Genomic DNA, 8426 nt, shown 5'->3' with positions numbered 1-8426 from the left:
GTGCTTTATCAATGCTGGCATGAATTCACACACTACTGTGTGATGTAATACAAAAACCTGAAACTGAAGATGCTACCCTCCCCTCATTCCCTGCATTGTTGGGCATTTTTTCAGCATGACAATGAAGATATTCACTCTCCCAAGGTGAAAATCCTTCAGTGGAAATGTATTTCACTCGATCTTAACACTCTTGAGCTGCTGTGAGAAATTCTGTAGAGACGAGCTGAACAACACTCCCCATTAAAGACCAGGCATTCAAGGAGGTCGTCCTCCAGGAGTTAAACAGGACAGATGTGAAAAATTGTCATGAACTTGGTACACTCAGTGCCAAGAAGGGTCAGAGCAGTATACTTTAAGTTCTGGAGGACATACTAAGTAAGTACTAGAATATTATACATTTTCTGAATTAAATCTAGGGTGTACTCATTTCTGCAATCCTTCATTTAAACAAAATTGGCTAATTTACTTATCTTACAGAAAATATTGGCATATATTTTGTTGTTTTTATTAAGTATATGTTTACTATTTTTCAAGCTTGCCATCTTTCCATGAATTATATTATTGATCATTAAGAAAATACATATTTTATATTTATTCAGAGGGGGTGTACTCATTTATGCTGTGCACTGTACATACATAAAATTATTGTATTTGACATTTCTGTCACTACTGAAATGATGGCTACGCCCCTGGTGTGACAAAATGTTAGCCTATACATAATACTTTTAAAGCTCTTTTTTTAAATCTTGGCTTACATAAATTTCTACATATGCCATGTCATAATCGAATCGAATTTAATTGTGAATCGAATCGAATTGAATCGTTCTGAATTTGCAAAAATCTTTCTTTAATCGAATTGAAAACCTATGAATCGTGAATCGAATCGATTCGCTGTCTACCCAAAGATTCACAGCCCTATTTTACATTCATATTTACATTTTGTAGCACACCAAGGTAACTAGGAGCATGAAATTGTCACTGTGCATTAGGAGAGTATAGATAGACGTCCTCTTCCAGGCAGATTTGTAACATCTTTAGTTGATTGGAACCTCTTAATTATTGCCCTGATGGTGGAAATGGGGATTTTCAATGCTTTAGCTCTTTTCTTACAGCCATCTTGTTCTGCACATTAGAACTATATTCTTTGGTTTTACTCCTTGTGATGGATGATTAAGGGAAGTTGACCTTTGTGTTCCTCCTATTTATAATCCTGTGAAACAGGAAGTCATGGCTGGACAATTTTATGCTCCTAGTTACCCTGGTGTGCTAAAAAATGTAAATATGAATGGGAATATGCTTCAGAGATATTTTACTCATAAGAATTTCTATGGGTGCCAATAATTGTGGCCAACATGCATTGGAGAAAAAAAGTTTACTTCAATGATAGGTTAGAATTTTGTTAATTTTTTTTGAATGAAAGATAAAAAGGATAAACAATGCAGATTTATTTTTACAGCCGCCTTTGCTCATATTTATCAAGGGTGCCAATATTAGTGGAGGGCACTGTATATAGTATGTACAGGCAAGCAACACGCTAATCCGTTTTACGTTAAACCACGTTAAGAGGGGGGAGGGGGTTTCTACGGGGCAAAAACACGTGAAACTTTTGCTTGTTCCATTCATATTCTGGGCTCATCTGTTTTCCTGTGCGCAGTATATTTTATTAATAAACTGTATACCAAATTTGGTCTATTTATATCACCATCTTTGTCCATTAGCCTACCTTAAGCATTTTCTATAACAGTTTTCTATGGGGGAGAAAAAATTCAATAAAAGAAATACAATCAATTCAATCAAATTCGTTCATATTCTGGCCTATTCTGCTTTATTAATAGTAATATTATTAATGAGGTTATTAATATCAATAGTGTTATTAGTATTAATAGTAATTATGAATACCGAATTTGGTCCTCCAATGTCAAAGTTTTTTGGGTGAACTAACCCTTTAATAATTACTCAAGAATTGTGTAATGATGCTAGAATTTCTCACTTGTAGATCTGTAAGTGCCTTAGAGAGTGAGGCTGTCTCCTGAATTATCAGAAGGTGAGCTGAATTTCTGCCAGCGGCTTGAGTGAGGTGGACCAGGCCCTCCACTGACTCCTTGAGATTCTTAAAGACAAATAAATGTTCAAAATCAGAATATATCCTGCATCAAAAAGATGCATATGCATGCATGGAGGTATTTCAGTAAATGTTAAAGGTCAATTTACCTTAAGATCTCCTTGTGTGACCAGCAGGAACTTAGTAAGGGACCAGGAGGCCAGAAACTGGTAGGCTTTACTCATAACCCAGACAGTAGAGGACTGGACAGTTGCAACAGATCTACATAGCAATCCCAAATGATTTTTCTTAACTCTCCTGTATCCACTGTCAACTAGTGAAAGACATCACACATTTAATTAAGCAGCAGGATGAGGTTATGTGATCTTATGTACCTTGAACAGTGTCCAAAGTAGGGATATAAAAGTACTGGTACTTTGTTACCAAGTAAATATTAATAATATAAAACATATGAAACAATAATTTTTCCAATTAACACATTTCCAGTTTCTGCAGTAATTCTGTTTATTTTATTTGTATTACTGCATGTAATTATTATTTACATTATTATTTTTATTATTTAATTTATTTTTGCTGTGAAACTGTATAAACTGCCATTCAAAAGTTTGGGATCAGAACATTTTTTTAGAAAGAAAGAAACAATTCAATCATATTTCATATTTTCATTCAGCAAGTACACATAAATTGATTAAACGTGACAGTAAATAATTTTCCATTATTACAAAAAAAAAAAAACATATCACTGTTTCTACAAACAATATTAAGCAACACTATTTTCAACATTGATAATAAAAAGAAATGTTTCTTGAGCACCAAATCAGCATATGGTGTATTTTTGGTCAAATAAATGCAAGCTTGGTGAGCAAGAAACTTTACAAACTTAAACATCAACGTCAACTTTTGAACGGCAGTGTAGCACCAACTAATGAAATAATGACAACCTTATTCTATTAATCATACTGACAATGACAAAAGTGTAAAGTTGAGTACCTGACTCTACATATGCGCATTGCAGTAGCTGAAGAACAATATGCAGAGGTGGGAAGAGCTGGAGAAAGAGATCCATGGTGGCAGTCCTCACTATACATCTTTCCTGCTTAAATCCAGGGACACACTTCTCTTTTAGCCCTGAGCCCAGCGACAAACACATCACTACAATACAACAGGGCACAATCAAAAACCAACGTCACTTCAACCGTCAATCATTTCACTGAATAGTCATAATTTGGTTATTATAACTCACTTTCATCCCACTGTGTGAAGGCAGCAGCAGATAAAATATAAGAGCAGAAATAGCTCAAATTTCCTTTACATTCCTGTGGAATGAAGTCTACAAAGACAAAAAAAAAAAGGAATGAAATTTAATTGTGAACATTTTTTGAAAACTTTAACTTTAACTTCAGAATAAGAAAAGTCAGAATCCAGGAAAGCGCACTTGAGCTTAAAATACTACAGATGCATAATATACAGTACCAGTAACTTTATAGGTATTAGCAAATACTTTCTATGGCAAGTCTCAAAAATATTTAAGAGATGTAAATGTTTTAAAACACAAAAACAAGCATAGAAGAGACTTCTTTATATCTGTTATTGGCTTAAACAAAGTAAATATTTTACATAAAGAAAAGTCATATTTTTGAGATCATATAATTATTTGTAAAGTTCATTTGTAAAATACAATGAAAACATGCAATACCATTCTAGAGTTTCAGGTAAGATCTTTTTTCTTTGAAAGAAATTAATACTTCATCAAGGATCATTCAGCAAAGATGCATTAAATTTATCAAAGGTTATAAAGACATTTATAATGTTACAAAAGATTTCTATTTCAAATAAATGCTGTGCTTTTTAACTTTCTTTTCATCAAAGAATCCTGAACAAAATCTATCAAGTTTCTACAAAAATATTAAGCAGCACAACACTGAGCAAGCTTCTGAAAGGTTGTGTACATCATGACTATACTTAATGTAAAAAGATACTTTCTTTTTCTTTTGATTTTGAGGTGAAATATGATCCAGACATTTCTTTGTGAGATTCAACCATTAGCATTACATATCTTTTCTAAACACATTATACACTTTATTTAAACATTTGATACTTCAACCCCACCTGCACATCAGTACCTTTAATATACAAATGTTTGAGCCATGTGACAAAATGAAGCACCATTTCATCATTCCACTGGTTGATACTTCCCAGAGTGCTGTTGTATGGCTGACAATAAAAGTGTCTTACGACTGCTTTACCAAATTCCCTCCACAGCAGCTTCTTATAATAAGAAAAGAGCTTCATATATGTGTCAGACTTCCTGAGATCCATTGCGGCCACGTTGTGGGTCCTGGAGGTCATTCTGGGTCTGTTTAGCAGTCTTTCTTCTCCTTCACTGGCCCCACGACAAATCAACACATAGTCCTCCAAATCAGCTGTCCTGTCTAAAAGAGGTTTTTTGGAAATAAGTGAAGCTAAGAGATTTGTTGAGGTCACTAGGACTTGAAAGAGGGTGTCGAGACACTCTCTGTCTCTCGAGATAAATGAAGAGAATGGAAGATTTGAGAAACAGAGGCTGTGAAGAGGCTTTTGGGGCACCTCATTAACAGCAGCTTGAGATTCAAGTTGTACTGTATGAATGTTTATTTCGGGAGAGGATGAAAGCTGACTATTGAGATTAGGGTATGCAAAGTGACTGTTAAGTTTGTTGGGGTTTTTTGCCATATGGAGGAGGTTACTCTGCTGGGAAGAACATGTGTAAAGTTGTTCGGCTGCTTTCTGAGCTTGACTCTGGGCCAGAATCATCATCAACTGCTCAACTGGGAATTTTTTAGGACCAGTTCTGTTTCGAAGCAAAACAGACCCCGAAACAGGCCCGTATGAGCTGAACATGAGCTGTGAATAACAGGCAGATGTTGTACCCTGGATCCACTTGTCTTCTACGATCTGGTTGTACAGCTCAACCGCACACAGCAGGTCCACTAAAGCATCTCTGGGCACACGGTCTAGCTGGGCAGCAGCCAAAGCAGAAAGTGCAGTGTGGATGCACCGCTCCATCAGCCACAAGGCCTGGAAGCCCAGCAAGTGTAGAGTTTGCCGCATGAAAGCAAGGGTCTTCACACGGCTGAAAAGAGCACGGCGGAGATGGAAGTCAGATTGAGCGTTGGCCCAGAGCAGATCCCAATGGTTGATGTGAACCTGCATTTCCTGGCACAAAGCTCTAAGGCTGAGGTTCCATGTGGAGTTGGGCTGCTCAGCTACTTGCCCCCTGTCAGCCAAAAGGAGATAGGTCTTCTCCAACACTGAGTCCAGTTGCACCACAAAGCAGGTGGCCACATGTGTGTGACGACTGTACTCATGGAGGAAGAGCAGCTGAGCTCTGTGGTCCATCAGGTGTTGTAGCTGAGAGTAATGCTGGCTGAAGGCTGCAAACTGATGGTGGTGGTAAAAATCATCTTCCTCAGAGGAAGAAAGACCTATGACACAGCCAAACAGCCTGCCTCCTGATGCAGGACCACGGAGTGTGTGGCATTGAGAGCTGAGGCTCTGTAAAGTTTGCCCAAGACATTGGATATTTCTGGAGGAACAGGAAGTGACGCTCTCACTCTCAGAGTCCCAAGTGCCATCTTGGTCCTTCTGTCCCATGAGCCACTTCAGACTGGGGTTAAAACGGTTACGAAACAGAGCCTCTGCCCTCTGGAAGGATTTGGTGAATGGACCTTGGTACCAGGAAGCTGGGAGGAAACAGAAATGCAAAATGAACTAAAAATGTTTCAGTGGAAACTCATATAAAACAGGGTTTGCAACTCTAAAGTCATTTGCAAGTCATGTCTTTTTGTCTTTTTTCTGAAATTCATCAGGGAGGACCTATATAACTCTCTGAGGTCAAATTAAATACCATATGTGGAATTTTATTTTACATTTATTTTTTATGAGGTTCCCAATTTTTTACAACCTGTCAAAGGTTAAATGTTCTAAGAAAATAAATATGCACAAAGTTGGTGGCAAGTATCAGATTTAGTCTAAATTAAGCTGTCCCTTAAAAGAGGTCTGAAAGTATCAAATGGAAATTTGTAGTAATACTGATAACATATCTCCAAGACTGGCCATTCGTCCAGGCTCCAGCATCCCTCTGTCCCTACACTACATAGGAAAAGCGGTTGGGAAAATGAATGAATGGCTGAATATACTTCTAATAAGAAAAAAAAAACTCTGTTTGATCCGTTTTCTTTCAGTGAAGGCTTGATTACACTAAACAATGTTTAAAATCTGAACAGACTTTAAAACACTAGGCATCATTCACTTGCAGGCTTTGTAAAAGGTTACAGAAGAAAAACTGGGCATCATACACTAAATGACTGAAGACTTTTATACACTACCAGACCTTAACATCAAACTCATATAGAAATATGTGTCTCATTACTAGGAGATGCAAGACAAATAAAAACAATAGCTGTGTCCAAAAGCGCTCATTCACTAATCCCTATATAGTATATGGCAGTTGAGTGCCCTATATCAGAAAGGAGTGAATGAAATAAAGTGAATGAATTGGGACACTGACGTATACGCTGCGCGACAGAGCTGGAGCTGTCACAGAAACATCTTTGTCAAATACGTACTTTTATTACATGTACCTTATTTTAGGAAATTATATTAATAACAATAACACTCACAATGACTTTATATTGTAATTATACATACCTCAGGGCAAGCTTTGTAGTTTCATCGATGGTATTATTATTGTTTTGTAATGCTTAAGTTCATAATAATTAAACATTATTAAAATACTGGCAACAAATATAAACACATATTACATATACACATATAACACATACATTTTATGTATTTATTATTTTTAGTATCTTGAAACTCTCCCGAGCATTATTTTGTATTAAGATGACAATGGTCTTAGAGCTTCCTCAGGCGACCATTAAGTTCACATTAGGATGAATACGCTACCTGCTGTGATTAACGAATATTTATTTTTTAAATCATCCACCAAATTATCATCACATCTCTATCATCTCTTGCAAGTTAACAACACCACCACCTCAGTAAATTACTGAGTTAATGCCTAAATAATATATTTTAATATTAATAATGCATGAAATAAACATTAAAGCAGAAATGAGAAAGTTGTAATCTGTTTTGATTACTTACTGATTATCTCTCATTCAAACTAACTCGCTCCCAGTATCTATTCCAGTTCGCCAGTCCTGTCCACATTGGATTATAGGAAATAGTGCTTCAGTGAGTGCACATCAGTTGTACACTCGAAATCAGAGAGGATTGTGGGTAAAAAGTGGTGAACAAATGTAGGGAATGAACTCGTTCAATCAGAATTTGGACACTACAAAATGGCCCACACCAGATAGGCTGCATCAGAGCCAAATAGCGCGTTTCAAAATTAAGTTATTTTATCGGCGAATTGGTTTTGAAAATGACCGATACCGATAATCATAAAAATGCTTAATATCGGCGTCGATAATCGGCCACGCCGATAATCGGTCGACCCCTATATTGTATGGTAGTTGAGTGCACTATATAGGGGATAGGGAGAATAATCCCTATATACTGTATGGTAGTTGATTGCACTATATAGGGGATAGGGAGAATAATCCCTATATATTGTATGGTAGTTGAGTGCACTATATAGTTGATTGCACTATATAGGGGATAGGGAGAATAATCCCTATATACTGTATGGTGATATAGTGCACTATATAGGGGATAGGGAGCGGTTTCGGACACAGCTAATATGTGTTCTAAAATTGCCTCAAAATATCAAATATGCTTGAAATGCTCTTTGCCTCTATTGCTTAAAAAACTTGGAGTCCATTGTGTACCCAACTTATGAAATGTGCCATTAGTTGTTTAATAATGTGCTATAAAATGTACATTTGAACTTTGGGGGAAGTCGTGGCCTAATAGTTAGAGAGTCGGACTCGTAACCCAAAGGTTGCAAGGGATGTGCACTTAGGATGGGATAAATGCAGAGCACTAATTCCTAGTATGGGTAACCATACTTGGCCACATGTCACATCACTTCACTTCACTAAAAGGTTTTGATTCTTGCATATTTTGTTTGTAAAATAATCTTCACAATGTATCATTACTGAATTTTCAAGAAGGCTAAACACAAAACTTACCATCATATTTGTAATTTGAAATATATTCTTCAGGAAGAATTTCTGAACAGTCACTTTGCATCCTCTGTGAAAAACACAGCAAAAAAAAAAAAAAAGATTAGCGAAAATATATATATACAGTATCTCACAGAAGTGAGTACACCCCTCACATTTTTGTAAATATTTTATTATATCTTTTCATGTGACAACACTGAAGAAATGACACTTTGCTACAATGTAAAGTAGTG

General features: G+C 36.4%; 1 pseudogene; it reads right to left on the bottom strand.

The window, feature by feature from the left end:
• The window catches only part of LOC107656468 (uncharacterized), a 26364-nt pseudogene that overhangs the window by 14109 nt on the left and 3829 nt on the right, over positions 1-8426 (bottom strand).

This window comes from Sinocyclocheilus anshuiensis, unplaced genomic scaffold (assembly GCF_001515605.1).
Source record: "Sinocyclocheilus anshuiensis isolate Anshui unplaced genomic scaffold, SAMN03320099.WGS_v1.1 scaffold2469, whole genome shotgun sequence".
Taxonomy (NCBI): Eukaryota; Metazoa; Chordata; class Actinopteri; order Cypriniformes; family Cyprinidae; genus Sinocyclocheilus; species Sinocyclocheilus anshuiensis.
Note: the sequence above shows the minus strand (reverse complement) of the source record. Positions and strands in the feature narration are given on the sequence as shown.